The sequence below is a fragment of the Stigmatopora argus genome, chromosome 17 (assembly GCF_051989625.1).
Source record: "Stigmatopora argus isolate UIUO_Sarg chromosome 17, RoL_Sarg_1.0, whole genome shotgun sequence".
In the NCBI taxonomy this organism is placed as follows: Eukaryota; Metazoa; Chordata; class Actinopteri; order Syngnathiformes; family Syngnathidae; genus Stigmatopora; species Stigmatopora argus.
The window spans coordinates 1,149,068-1,164,808 of NC_135403.1; the positions used below are offsets into that span (position 1 = coordinate 1,149,068).

The 15,741-nt window shown below is 42.4% G+C and overlaps 1 long non-coding RNA gene and 1 other non-coding gene across 2 annotated transcripts; both read left to right on the plus strand.

Annotated features, from left to right (window-relative positions):
• The first annotated feature begins 43 nt into the window (after positions 1-43).
• On the plus strand, positions 44-3,389 carry LOC144092090 (uncharacterized). The gene is made up of 3 exons (XR_013305974.1): positions 44-155; positions 269-330; positions 2,794-3,389. It is a non-coding gene; the product is annotated as an uncharacterized LOC144092090 (long non-coding RNA).
• Positions 3,390-3,525: 136 nt separating this feature from the next.
• LOC144092158 (U1 spliceosomal RNA) lies at positions 3,526-3,689 on the plus strand. Its single transcript, XR_013305988.1, has one exon. It is a non-coding gene; the product is annotated as a U1 spliceosomal RNA (small nuclear RNA).
• The last annotated feature ends 12,052 nt before the right edge of the window (positions 3,690-15,741 follow it).

The following is a 15,741-nucleotide window of genomic DNA, read 5'->3' on the forward strand; positions in this document are numbered from 1 at the left end:
GGGTGTGTTTCAGTACCTATTTTGACCACCAGAGTGTAGCAGTGAGTAAACTATGTGTTTCAAGACAAGTGTGGTGTGTAACAAATACAAGACTTGAGTGATAAAGAAAAAGAATATATGATTACTGTAAATAATGTCAATAGGGTTATAGGCTGGTAAGAATATACTTTGACTATATAACAGCAGGCCATATGGGAATTCATTTAATAATCGGTTTATGTTACCGTTGGTTCTTGACCGCGCTATGTGCTTGTTTTCTATTCTGGAGGATTTGAAGATTAACGGAGACAGCAAAGAAATTGAGAGTCTCAGCATGCGTTTAAACACTCGGTAAGCTTTAATGAAATAAGCGCATTTGTTTCCACAGCTAGCTGACTCTTTGGCAATTAAACTTATTGCTCAGATGCTTGAGAATAATGGAGTAGGATTCTTCTCATGCTATGGCACTATTGGCGTCTGTTCTTTTTTGACCTTGTACCCACAACGCCGCGGGCTCGTTTTCTGTTCTGCAGGGGTTTTAGAAGACAGACATAGAAGACATTTTATCACTTAGGCTTTGAGAATAATGGCAGGATCCTTCAAGCCAGAGTTGCCTTCCTGGACAAACATGGCTAACGAAAAAGAATTTTGAGTTACAACAAATGTGATAGAATTATTATGGAATATTCTATATGTGTTGTAAACATTTTTCAATAAGTAGTAATGCTATAAATCAAGTCAAGGGATGGACTTTTTCCTGCACAGTCGACTCTTCAAGGGCGAAGGCGTTACGGACAGTTCTACCAAATGTTATGACGAAGACTCCAGCAGATTTGAAAATACTGCTTTGTTTACCTTATAAAGAAATTATTATGCTTACTGGTGCAAATAATAATGCCGTTGTTTTGCTTATTGTGCAAATTCTTACGCAGGTGTTCCGATAAAAACAGACAGTGTTTTTATAACCTTCATGCTTATACAATTGTTTAAAACAGCAGAGACAGTTGTTTTTGCGTATGCAATTGTTTAAATCAGATTACCTTTGAATGTTTTGGTTATGTGCCGCTAAATGGAACGAAGAGTATTCCGCTCGTCAGAATGCACTGTGGACTAAGACGGCGTCGCATTGCATCTCCTTGCAAGTTGTAGGCAGAGTTTGTTGAAAGATGTTTTTCCTTTTTTAATTAAATATTACTAATAATGATTTAAAAGGTTTGAATCGTTATTCCAACAAAATGTGTAGGATGCGTAGGACAAAGGAGCACTTGTGTCAATAATCCAAACAAAATACATGATCAACGTGAGTAAAGTCCAAAGGGTTATAGACTGGTGAGAATATACATTTTGAGTACATAACAAACCCCCTATTTACACAGTGAAGCTGTGTAACAAGAACAACCATTTAGGAAAATCAAATAAAGTAAAAATGTAAACATGAAAACCCTCAATGTGGTAAAAATATTCCCCATATTGACGTCCACAGGCAAGAAAAAACATACCGTACAATCTACTCGATTATTGTAACAAAAAAATAGAAAGAAAATATTAAAAAATGTAGTTATCTCAATGCTTTGACTTATATTTCCGAAAATAAACAAGACAGCAATAAAATACAATCTAACTCAGTTTTGCTCCTGTTGCCGTTTTAAAACATACACTCGCATTCATGCGAGCGTATGTGTCATGCTAGCACTAGCGTTTGTGTCATGCTAGCACTAGGTATGTGTCATGCTAACATGGCCATTGTTGCGTCCATTGAACCGAAGCACGTTTTCTATGAGCAAAAACACAAATTGCACCTGCAACTGGAAGAGCGCCCTTTCAGGCAGTCCACCCTATAGGCCTGAAAATCATGTATGAGATTTACACATTTACAGGACAGGTGAACGCTTTCTTCTTTACACATTTAATATAACTTCCCTTAGTATACAAGGCGTATGCAGGGATTAAATTTAGATTTTAGATGCAAATTTGTAGATGGTTTTAAATAAAGTGAAATGAGTTCAACCCCCCTGGCGTAACCACTTCAAGGCGCCTCAGCACAACTTTGTTTAGGATTAGGATAAGCAAGGCGTTCATTGTTGGTGTTTGGGTTATTAGTCTTACATTATTATATATTTGCTCGCAATGAAGAACGCTTTGATTTACTTAGCTTATTAACATTAAAAAAGTAATTTTTAGTACATCTGCTTGCAACCGTGTAAATGCTCGCTCCTGAGTTAGCCTGATCAACGGGAAGGTCACTCCTCTCTCCAGCTGGACTTCGCACAAGATTCTTCACACCGCTCCCTTGGGAAGATCCGGTAGACCTTCAATTGTTTTGAGAACTGAGATGCATGTTGTAAATCTGATGTAATAAACAGCAAGAGAGATGCCTCGTACGCCAGAATGGACTGAGACGAAGGCGAGTCAGGTTGGATTCTCTCTTGCAAGACACTGGTTATGAGTCTGATGTCTGTTTTATTTGTGCGTGCATTTGGGAATGCCTATTGGTGAACCTATCAGTTGGCAAGGCATGAAATGATGGCGATTATTTATATAATATTAAGTAAGCAAAGTGTCTTCAATTGCAACGCAAGACTTATACTTTATGGCAGCAAATGTATGATAAATGATAACGATGTTCGCATAATTCCTACACCATTTCGACATTGCTTCCTGTGTGTCTCTCCCATTAGTCATAATTGATGGCAAGAATGATTACAAAATCATCCCGGAGGATTATTTTGGAAGCAGTCAATCATTTGGGGACACAAGATTGCAAATGAAGAAATGGCATTTGGTCCAGATGTGTTGATGATCTTGCTCTTGCAGATGTCTGTCGTCCTGAGCACCAGAAGTCTGCTCCCACCAAAGAAGAAGAAAGTGAAGAATACCTACGTATTAAAGAGGAGCAGGAGGAGAACTTCATTACAGCTGGGAAACCCCACATTGAGCCGCAGCAGCATCCTGTCAATAAGGAGCAAGAAGTCCCTTCATATGTAAAAGATGTAAATTCTTTCTATTGGGTTTTCAATTTTTTGAAGCATTATTTTGTTAGAGATTATAAAAATATGATTTGTAGAGAAGTGCAATTTTATTCTAGTTGTGTATTTTGATTTGTGCCTTTGTTCGGACTTTTTTTTGTTTGAAGTCATTATCCCAACAAAATAATAACAAAACATTAACACAAGATTTAAAATTATGACTCTCTACTCCCAAATTAGCAGTTCCATGCAATTTTTTAATGACTGCATTAATGTTCTTTACAACACTTGATGTTAGTAGCAAAGTGCCTACCTGACCAAACAAAACAACAGGAACTGTGTGGGGGATGGGCTCAATCGTCAAGTAGGTTACTCTAAAAAAGTAGCGCATGTGCATTGACTATGTACAAGCATTTGTAAGAGTTGCAAAGCATGAAATCTAAATTAAAGATCGGTCAGTTGATTTAATGACATGAACTAGTTCTCGGCATAAGTGATTTACACTGTGTGCATCTTATTACGGTGTAATAAACGAGCACGTGACTGAAGATGGCAAGCACGCGAAAGAAGAGGGTGCTGCAGTCATACTTGGCAGGGGGATACCATGATCAAGAAGGTGGTTCGCCCAGGGCGAGGCTCAACCATTGCACATCTGGCTTTGCTGACCCCTGCGAACTCCCCAAATGTGGGAATCTCAACTGCGAAATTTCTGGTAGTGGGGGATTGCGTTCGCGCTCTCCTCAGATTGGTCGCAGAAAGATTCCACTTTAACAAATGTAATCAAAAGACGAATCAAACTGTGGCAGAGTATGCAGCAGAATTAAAGCAACAAACAGCAAATTGTAAGTAAGCATTAACCTCTCACCTGATCAAGACAATTTGTAGAGGATCATCCTCAATCACCTCAGCCCCCTGATGAATGCAGAGCTGGACCCTTTGCGGTTCGCCTATCGTCCAGGCATTGGTGTGGAAGATGCGACCACCTACCTGATGCACAGGTCTCTTTCACACCTGGAGAACACGGGAAGCACGGTGAGAATGATGTTTTTTTTACCTCTCCAGTGCGTTCAACACCATTCAGCCGGTCCTACTGAGAGGGAAACTGGAAGAGGCTGGAGTCAGGAACCACCTAGCCGCATGGATCATCGACTTCCTCACGGACAGACCACAATATGTGAGACTCCAGGACTGTAGGTCTGATGTGCTAGCTTGCAGCAAGTGGGCCCCACAAGGCACAGTGCTCTCTCCACTCCTCTTCTCCCTCTACACATCGGACTTCAAACATAATACAGACACCTGCCACCTCCAGAAAATCCCTGACGACACCGCTATTGTTGGACAAGTGACGGACGGGAACGACCTGGAGGACAGGGGAGTCATCACAGCCTTTGTTTACTGGTGTAGGCAAAACCACCTCTACATCAACACCAGTAAGACAAAGGAAATGTTCATCGATTTTCGGAAGAATCCTCAACAGACCACTCAGGTGAACATCCAGGGTACAGACATTGAAATCGTGGAATATTTTAAGTACCTGGGTCTTCACCTCAACAACAAACTAGATTGGTCCACAAACATAGAAAAGCACATTTGGGCCATAAAAACTGAATATGTCCCCTGCAAACAAACGAACTGTCAGAGACGCAATTCTACAATGTACATGGTGTAAAATGGTCCAATTCAAGTAAGTTATTCATTTGGCATCATTAAAAGTGATAGAAATTAAGTTTTAATAAAAACGATCATACTCGGTGTGAAATATGAATTGTATTCTTATATTTAATCTTGCACCCTTCTGCACTCTTATGAATTTAGTCACTAGAATAGAATTTTTACTGACACCTACAGGTCAAGGCCTGTCATCACTTTGTATATAACCCACCCCTTTCGTGTTCCCTCCTAAAGTTTGTCTCCGCCTAACTTCTATTAAATACCATCCCCGACCGAGCGGACGGCGTATCTGGTTGGGAGACCTCGACGTGGAAGCTAGCTTTGTCGGTCCGCTCGCCCCCTTCTTAGGAAGGGTGGGGGGCTAGCCAAGAACAAAGAGAGAGGAGCGGGCGGCGACCATTTTGAGAGCCATCGAGATGAGGCCTCCTTTCCAGATAACCTCCATTCGGCCGGGAGTTAAAAACTACCACGTGTTTTGCTGCTTCCTCTGTATGAAGATCATTGTCGAGGCAATCCAGCTTTGACACTCGGCCAAAACATGCTTTTCAGCGTCTGAAAAGCACATTTGGGACATAAAAACTGCAAACAAACGAACTGTCAGAGACGCAAATCTACAATGTACATAGTGTAAAATTGTCCAATTCAAGTAAGTTATTCATTTGGCATCATTCCAAGTGATAGAAATTAAGTTTTAATGAAAACTATCATACTCAGCCAAAACGTGCTTTTCAGCGCCTGAAAATCACATTTGGGCCAAAAAACTGAATATGTCCCCTGCAAACACTCACTCAATCACTCACTCAGTCAAACACTCAATCACTCACTCAGTCAAACACTCAATCACTCACTCACTCAGTAACTCACTCACTCAGTAACTCACTCACTCAGTAACTCACTCATTCAATCACTCAGTCACTCAGACACTCACTCACTCACTCAGAAATTCACTCACTTAGAAACTGACTCACTCAGTAACTCACTCATTCAGTCACTCGTTCCGTCAATCACTCAGTAACTCACTCACTCACTCAAACACTAAATTACTCACTCACTCAGTCACTCAATTAGTCACTCATTCACTCAGTAACTCACTCAGTCAATCACTCAGTGACTCACTTAGTCACTCACTCAGTCACTCACTCAGTCAAACAATCAATCACTCACTCATTCAGTAACTCACTCACTCAGTAATTCACTCACTCAGTCAAACAATCAATCACTCACTCATTCAGTAACTCACTCACTCAGTAACTCACTCATTCAATCACTCAGTCACTTACTCAGCCACTCACTCAGTCACTCACTCACTCACTCTCTCACTCACTCTCTCACTCACTCACTCACTCACTCAGTCAATCACTCACTCACTCAGTCACTCACTCACTCAGAAGATCACTCACTTAGTAACTGACTCACTAATTCAGTCACTCATTCAGTCACTCATTCAGTCACTCATTCAGTCACTCATTCAGTCACTCACTTAGTCACTCAGTCACTCACTCAGTTAATCACTCACTCACTCATTCACTCAGTAACTCACTTACTCAGTCACTCACTTAGTCACTCACTCAGTCACTCACTCAGTCACTCACTCAGTCACTCACTCAGTCACTCACTCAGTGACTCACTCACCATCTCACTCACCATCTCACTCACCATCTCACTCACTTAGTGACTCAATCACGCTTTCACTCTCTCACTCACTTAGTGACTCACTCCCTCATTCACTCACTCGCTCGTTCACTCACTCAGTAATTATTTCACTTAGTAACTCACTCACTCATTAACTCACTCATTAACTAACTCAGTAACTCCCTCACTCAGTAACTCACTCACTCAGTAACTCACTCAGTCACTCACTCTGTCAGTCACTCAGTCACTCACTAAGTCACTCACTCAGTCACTCACTCAGTCACTCACTCATTCATTCACCCATTCAGTAACTCACTCACTCAGTCACTCACTCATTCAGTAACTCACTCAGTCACTCACTCAGTGACTGACTCAGTGACTCACTCAGTCAGTCACTCACTCACTCACTCAGAAGATCACTCAATTAGTAACTGACTCACTCATTCAGTCGCTCATTCAGTCACTCATTCAGTCACTCACTCAGTTAATCACTCACTCACTCACTCACTCACTCAGTCAGTAACTCACTTACTCAGTAACTCACTCTGTCACTCACTCAGTATATCACTCACTCAGTCACTCACTAATTCAGTCAATCACTCAGTCACTCACTCTGTCACTCACTCATTCAAACAATCACTCACTCACTCAGTCACTCAGAAATTCACTCACTTAGTAACTGACTCACTATGTAAATCACTTACACAGTCACTCATTAAGTCACTTACTCAGTCAATCACTCAGTCACTCATTCAGTCACTCACTAAGTCACTCACTCAGTCACACACTCAGTCACTCACTCAGTCACTCACTCAGTCACTCACTCAGATACTCACTCAGTCACACACTCAGTCAATGACATACTCACTTTTTCACTCACTCACTCAGTCGATTACTTTTTCACTCACTCACTCATTCATTCAGTCACTCACTCAGTGACTCACTCACTCAGTCACTCAGTAAATCACTCAGTCACTCACTCACTAAGAAATTAACTCACTCAGTTACTCACTCATTCAGTCACTCACTTGGTCACTCACTCACTCACTCACTCACTGAGTGACTGAGTGAGTCACTGAGTAAGTACTCAGTCACTCACTCAGTCACTCACTCAGTTACTCACTCATTCAATAACTTACTCACTCACTTGCTCACTCAATCACTTACTCACTAATCACTCAGTCACTCACTCATTCAATCACTCACTCACTCACTTGCTCACTCAAACACCTACTCACTAATCACTCAGTCACTCACTCACACAGTCACTCACTTTGTCACTCAGTTAATCACTCAGTAACTCACTCAGTAACTCACTCAGTAACTCACTCAGTAACTCACTCAAATAGTCACTCACTCATTCACTCTCTCACTCACTTAGTGACTCAATCATTCACTCTCTCTCTCACACACACTTAGTGACTCATTCAGTCACTCACTCACTCATTCACTCACTCGCTCGCTCGCTCAGTCACTCTAAATATTTCACTCAGTAACTCACTCACTCAATAACTCACTCAGTAAATCACTCACTCAGTAACTCACTCAGTCAGTCACTCAGCAACTCACTAACCCACTCTTTCACTCAGTCACTCTCACTCACTGGCTCAGCCACTCACTCACTAACTCACTCTTTCACTCAGTCACTCTCACTCACTTGCTTAGCCACTCACTCACACACTCACTCAGACATTCACTCACTTAGTAACTGACTCACTCAATAACTCACTCATTCTGTCACTCATTCAGTCACTCACTCTGTCAATCACTTACTCACTCACTCACTCAGTAACTCACTCACTCAGCAACTCACTCACTCAGTCAATCACTTACTCCCTCACTCACTCAGTAACTCACTCACTCACTCAGTAACTCACTCACTCACTCAGTAACTCACTCACTCAATAACTCACTCACTCAGTATCTAACTCACTCAGTATGTCACTCACTCAGTAAGTCACCCACTCATTCACTCACTCACTTAGTTACTCACTCACTCAGTAACTAACTCACTCAGTAAGTCACTCACTCAGTAAGTCACACACTCATTCAGTCACTCACTCATTCAGTCACCCACTAACTCAATCAATCACTCAGTCCCTCACTCAGTCACTCACTCAGTGACTCACTCAGTGACTCACTCACTCACTCATTCACTCACTCACTCAGTAATTATTTCACTCAGTAATTTACTCACTCAGGAACTCACTCAGTAACTCACTCATTCACTCAAATAGTCACTCAGTCAGTGACTCATTCACTCACTTAGCCACTCACTCATTCACTCACTTAGTCACTCACTCAGTCACTCACTCAGTCACTCACTCAGTCAATCACTCAGTCAATCACTCAGTCAAACTTTTAATCACTCACTCATTTAGTACCTCACTCACTCAGTCACTCACTCATTCAGTCACTCACTCAGTAACTCACTCAGTCACTCACTCAGTCACTCACTCAGTCACTCACTCAGTCACTCACTCAGTAAATCTCTCAGTAACTCACTAAGTCACTCACTCATTCAGTCACTCACTCATTCAATCACTCAGTCACTCACTCAGTCAAACACTCAATCACTCACTCACTTAGTAACTCACTTACTCAGTAACTCACTCATTTAGTCAATCTTTCAGTCACTCACTCAGTCAATCACTCAGTCACAAAATCACTCATTCACTCACTCATTCACTCACTTAGTAAATATTTAACTCAGTAACTTACTCACTCAGTAACTCACTCACTCAGTCACTCACTCAGTGACTCACTCAGTCGCTCACTCACTCTCTCACTCACTCACTCAATCAATCATTCACTCACTCAGTAACTCACTCAATCACTCAGTCACTCATTAAGTCACTCACTCAGTCACTCACTCAGTCACTCACTCAGACAATCACTCAGCCACTCACTCAGTCACTCACTCACTCTCTCACTCACTCACTCACTCACTCACTCAATCATTCACTCACTCAGTAACTCACTCATTCACTCAGTCAGTCAGTCACTCAGTCACTCACTCAGTCACTCACTCAGTCACTCACTCAGACAATCACTCAGTCACTCACTCAGTCACTCACTCAGTCACTCACTCAGTCACTCACTCAGTCAAACACTCAATCACTCACTCACTCAGTAACTCACTCACTAAGTCATTCACTCAGTCACTCACTCAGTCACTAACTCAGTCAATTACTTTTTCACTCACTCAGTCAAACACTCAATCACTCACTCATTTAGTAACTCACTCAGTCACTCACTCATTCAGTCACTCACTCAGTGACTCACTCACTCAGTCACTCACTCAGTCACTCAGTAAATCACTCAGTCACTCACTCACTCACTAAGAAATTAACTCACTTAGTAACTGACTCACTCAGTTACTCACTCATTCAGTCACTCACTTGGTCACTCACTCACTCAGTTACTCACTCATTCAATCACTTACTCACTCACTTGCTCACTCAATCACTTACTCACCACTCACTCAGGCACTCACTCATTCACTCTCTCACTTACTTAGTGACTCAATCATTCACTCTCTCTCTCAAACATACTTAGTGACTCATTCAGTCACTCACTCATTCACTCACTCGCTCGCTCACTAACTCTAAATATTTCACTCAGTAACTCACTAACTCAATAACTCACTCAGTAAATCACTCACTCAGTAACTCACTCAGTCAGTCACTCAGTCAGTCACTCAGCAACTCACTAACTCACTCTTTCACTCAGTCACTCTCACTCACTGGCTCAGCCACTCACTCACTAACTCACTCTTTCACTCAGTCACTCTCAGTCACTTGCTCAGCCACTCACTCACACACTCAGACATTCAATCACTCAGTAACTGACTCTATCAGTAACTCACTCATTCTGTCACTCATTCAGTCACTCACTTTGTCAATCACTTACTCAGTCAATCACTTACTCGCTCACTCACTCAGTAACTCACTCACTCACTCAGTAACTCACTCACTCACTCAGTAACTCACTCACTCAATAACTCACTCACTCAGTATCTAACTCACTCAGTAAGTCACTCACTCAGTAAGTCACTCACTCATTCACTCACTCAGTAAGTCACTCACTCAGTAACTAACTCACTCAGTAAGTCACTCACTCAGTAAGTCACTCACTCATTCACTCACTCAGTAAGTCACTCACTCACTCAGTTACTCACTCACTCACTCACTCAGTCCCTCACTCAGTCACTCACTCAGTCAAACACTCAATCATTCACTCGCTCAGTAACTCACTCACTCAGTCACTCATTCAGTCACTCACTCAGTCAAACACTCAATCACTCACTCACTCAGTAACTCACTCACTAAGTCATTCACTCAGTCACTCACTCAGTTACTAACTCAGTCAATTACTTTTTCACTCACTCCGTCAGTCACTCAGTCAAACACTCAAACACTCACTCATTTAGTAACTCACTCAGTCACTCACTCATTCAGTCACTCACTCAGTGATTCACTCACTCAGTCACTCACTCAGTCACTCAGTAAATTACTCAGTCACTCACTCACTCACTAAGAAATTAACTCACTTAGTAACTGACTCACTCAGTTACTCACTCATTCAGTCACTCACTCAGTAACTCACTCACTCAGTAACTCACTCAGTTACTCACTCAGTCACTCACTCAGTCACTTACTCAGTGACTCACTCAGTGACTCACTCAGTCACTCACTCAATCAATCATTCACTCACTCAGTAACTCACTCATTCACTCAGTCAGTCACTCAGTCACTCATTAAGTCACTCACTCAGTCACTCACTCAGTCACTCACTCAGTCACTCACTCACTCTCTCACTCACTCACTCACTCACTCACTCAATCATTCACTCACTCAGTAACTCACTCATTCACTCAGTCAGTCAGTCACTCAGTCACTCACTAAGTCACTCACTCAGTCACTCACTCTGTCACTCACTCAGACAATCACTCAGTCACTCACTCAGTAAATCACTCAGTCACTCACTCACTAAGAAATTAACTCACTTAGTAACTGACTCACTCAGTTACTCACTCATTCAGTCACTCACTTGGTCACTCACTCACTCAGTTACTCACTCATTCAATCACTTACTCACTCAATTGCTCACTCAATCACTTACTCACTACTCACTCAGTCACTCACTCATTCACTCTCTCACTCACTTAGTGACTCAATCATTCACTCTCTCTCTCTCAAACACACTTAGTGACTCATTCAGTCACTCACTCATTCACTCACTCGCTCGCTCACTTTCACTCAGTAACTCACTAACTCAATAACTCACTCAGTAAATCACTCACTCAGTAACTCACTCAGTCAGTCACCCAGTCAGTCACTCAGTCAGTCACTCAGTCAGTCACTCAGCAACTCACTAACTCACTCTTTCACTCAGTCACTCTCACTCACTGGCTCAGCCACTCACTCACTAACTCACTCTTTCACTCAGTCACTCTCAGTCACTTGCTCAGCCACTCACTCACACACACTCAGACATTCACTCACTCAGTAACTGACTCTATCAGTAACTCACTCATTCTGTCACTCATTCAGTCACTCACTTTGTCAATCACTTACTCAGTCAATCACTTACTCCCTCACTCACTCAGTAACTCACTCACTCACTCAGTAACTCACTGAGTAACTCACTCACACACTCAGTAACTCACTCACTCAATAACTCACTCACTCAGTATCTAACTCACTCAGTAAGTCACTCACTCAGTAAGTCACTCACTCATTCACTCACTCAGTAAGTCACTCACTCATTCACTCACTCACTCAGTTACTCACTCACTCAGTAACTAACTCACTCAGTAAGTCACTCACTCAGTAAGTCACTCAGTAAGTCACTCACTCATTCACTCACTCAGTAAGTCACTCACTCATTCACTCACTCACTCAGTTACTCACTCACTCAGTAACTAACTCACTCAGTAAGTCACTCACTCAGTAAGTCACACACTCATTTAGTCACTCACTCATTCAGTCACCCACTCCCTCACTCACTCACTCACTCAGTCACTCACTCAGTCACTCAGTAAATCACTCAGTCACTCACTCACTCACTCACTAAGAAATTAACTCACTTAGTAACTGACTCACTCAGTTACTCACTCATTCAGTCACTCACTTGGTCACTCACTCACTCAGTTACTCACTCATTCAATCACTTACTCACTCACTTGCTCACTCAATCACTTACTCACTACTCACTCAGTCACTCACTCATTCACTCTCTCACTCACTTAGTGACTCAATCGTTCACTCTCTCTCTCTCAAACACACTTAGTGACTCATTCAGTCACTCACTCCTTCACTCACTCGCTCGCTCACGAACTCTAAATATTTCACTCAGTAACTCACTAACTCAATAACTCACTCAGTAAATCACTCATTCAGTAACTCACTCAGTCAGTCACTCAGTCAGTCACTCAGTCAGTCACTCAGTCAGTCACTCAGTCAGTCACTCAGTCAGTCACTCAGTCAGTCACTCAGTCAGTCACTCAGTCAGTCACTCAGTCAGTCACTCAGTCAGTCACTCAGTCAGTCACTCAGTCAGTCACTCAGTCAGTCACTCAGCAACTCACTAACTCACTCTTTCACTCAGTCACTCTCACTCACTGGCTCAGCCACTCACTCACTAACTCACTCTTTCACTCAGTCACTCTCAGTCACTTGCTCAGCCACTCACTCACACACACTCAGACATTCACTCACTCAGTAACTGACTCTATCAGTAACTCACTCATTCTGTCACTCATTCAGTCACTCACTGTCAATCACTTACTCAGTCAATCACTTACTCCCTCACTCACTCAGTAACTCACTCACTCACTCAGTAACTCACTGAGTAACTCACTCACTCACTCAGTAACTCACTCACTCAATAACTCACTCACTCAGTATCTAACTCACTCAGTAAGTCACTCACTCAGTAAGTCACTCACTCAGTCAGTCACTCACTCAGTAAGTCACTCACTCAGTAAGTCACTCACTCATTCACTCACTCAGTAAGTCACTCACTCATTCACTCACTCACTCAGTTACTCACTCACTCAGTAACTAACTCACTCAGTAAGTCACTCACTCAGTAAGTCACTCACTCACTCATTCACTCACTCACTCAGTTACTCACTCACTCAGTAACTAACTCACTCAGTAAGTCACTCACTCAGTAAGTCACACACTCATTTAGTCACTCACTCATTCAGTCACCCACTCCCTCACTCACTCACTCACTCAGTCACTCACTCAGTCCCTCACTCAGTCACTCACTCAGTCAAACACTCAATCATTCACTCGCTCAGTAACTCACTCAGTCAAACACTCAATCAGACATTCACTCACTTAGTAACTGACTCACTCAATAACTCACTCATTCTGTCACTCATTCAGTCACTCACTCTGTCAATCACTTACTCACTCACTCACTCAGTAACTCACTCACTCAGCAACTCACTCACTCAGTCAATCACTTACTCCCTCACTCACTCAGTAACTCACTCACTCACTCAGTAACTCACTCACTCACTCAGTAACTCACTCACTCAATAACTCACTCACTCAGTATCTAACTCACTCAGTATGTCACTCACTCAGTAAGTCACCCACTCATTCACTCACTCACTTAGTTACTCACTCACTCAGTAACTAACTCACTCAGTAAGTCACTCACTCAGTAAGTCACACACTCATTCAGTCACTCACTCATTCAGTCACCCACTAACTCAATCAATCACTCAGTCCCTCACTCAGTCACTCACTCAGTGACTCACTCAGTGACTCACTCACTCACTCATTCACTCACTCACTCAGTAATTATTTCACTCAGTAATTTACTCACTCAGGAACTCACTCAGTAACTCACTCATTCACTCAAATAGTCACTCAGTCAGTGACTCATTCACTCACTTAGCCACTCACTCATTCACTCACTTAGTCACTCACTCAGTCACTCACTCAGTCACTCACTCAGTCAATCACTCAGTCAATCACTCAGTCAAACTTTTAATCACTCACTCATTTAGTACCTCACTCACTCAGTCACTCACTCATTCAGTCACTCACTCAGTAACTCACTCAGTCACTCACTCAGTCACTCACTCAGTCACTCACTCAGTAAATCTCTCAGTAACTCACTAAGTCACTCACTCATTCAGTCACTCACTCATTCAATCACTCAGTCACTCACTCAGTCAAACACTCAATCACTCACTCACTTAGTAACTCACTTACTCAGTAACTCACTCATTTAGTCAATCTTTCAGTCACTCACTCAGTCAATCACTCAGTCACAAAATCACTCATTCACTCACTCATTCACTCACTTAGTAAATATTTAACTCAGTAACTTACTCACTCAGTAACTCACTCACTCAGTCACTCACTCAGTGACTCACTCAGTCGCTCACTCACTCTCTCACTCACTCACTCAATCAATCATTCACTCACTCAGTAACTCACTCAATCACTCAGTCACTCATTAAGTCACTCACTCAGTCACTCACTCAGTCACTCACTCAGACAATCACTCAGCCACTCACTCAGTCACTCACTCACTCTCTCACTCACTCACTCACTCACTCAATCATTCACTCACTCAGTAACTCACTCATTCACTCAGTCAGTCAGTCACTCAGTCACTCACTCAGTCACTCACTCAGTCACTCACTCAGACAATCACTCAGTCACTCACTCAGTCACTCACTCAGTCACTCACTCAGTCACTCACTCAGTCACTCACTCAGACAATCACTCAGCCACTCACTCAGTCACTCACTCACTCTCTCACTCACTCACTCACTCACTCAATCATTCACTCACTCAGTAACTCACTCATTCACTCAGTCAGTCAGTCACTCAGTCACTCACTCAGTCACTCACTCAGTCACTCACTCAGACAATCACTCAGTCACTCACTCAGTCACTCACTCAGTCACTCACTCAGTCACTCACTCAGTCAAACACTCAATCACTCACTCACTCAGTAACTCACTCACTAAGTCATTCACTCAGTCACTCACTCAGTCACTAACTCAGTCAATTACTTTTTCACTCACTCAGTCAAACACTCAATCACTCACTCATTTAGTAACTCACTCAGTCACTCACTCATTCAGTCACTCACTCAGTGACTCACTCACTCAGTCACTCACTCAGTCACTCAGTAAATCACTCAGTCACTCACTCACTCACTAAGAAATTAACTCACTTAGTAACTGACTCACTCAGTTACTCACTCATTCAGTCACTCACTTGGTCACTCACTCACTCAGTTACTCACTCATTCAATCACTTACTCACTCACTTGCTCACTCAATCACTTACTCACCACTCACTCAGTCACTCACTCATTCACTCTCTCACTTACTTAGTGACTCAATCATTCACTCTCTCTCTCAAACATACTTAGTGACTCATTCAGTCACTCACTCATTCACTCACTCGCTCGCTCACTAACTCTAAATATTTCACTCAGTAACTCACTA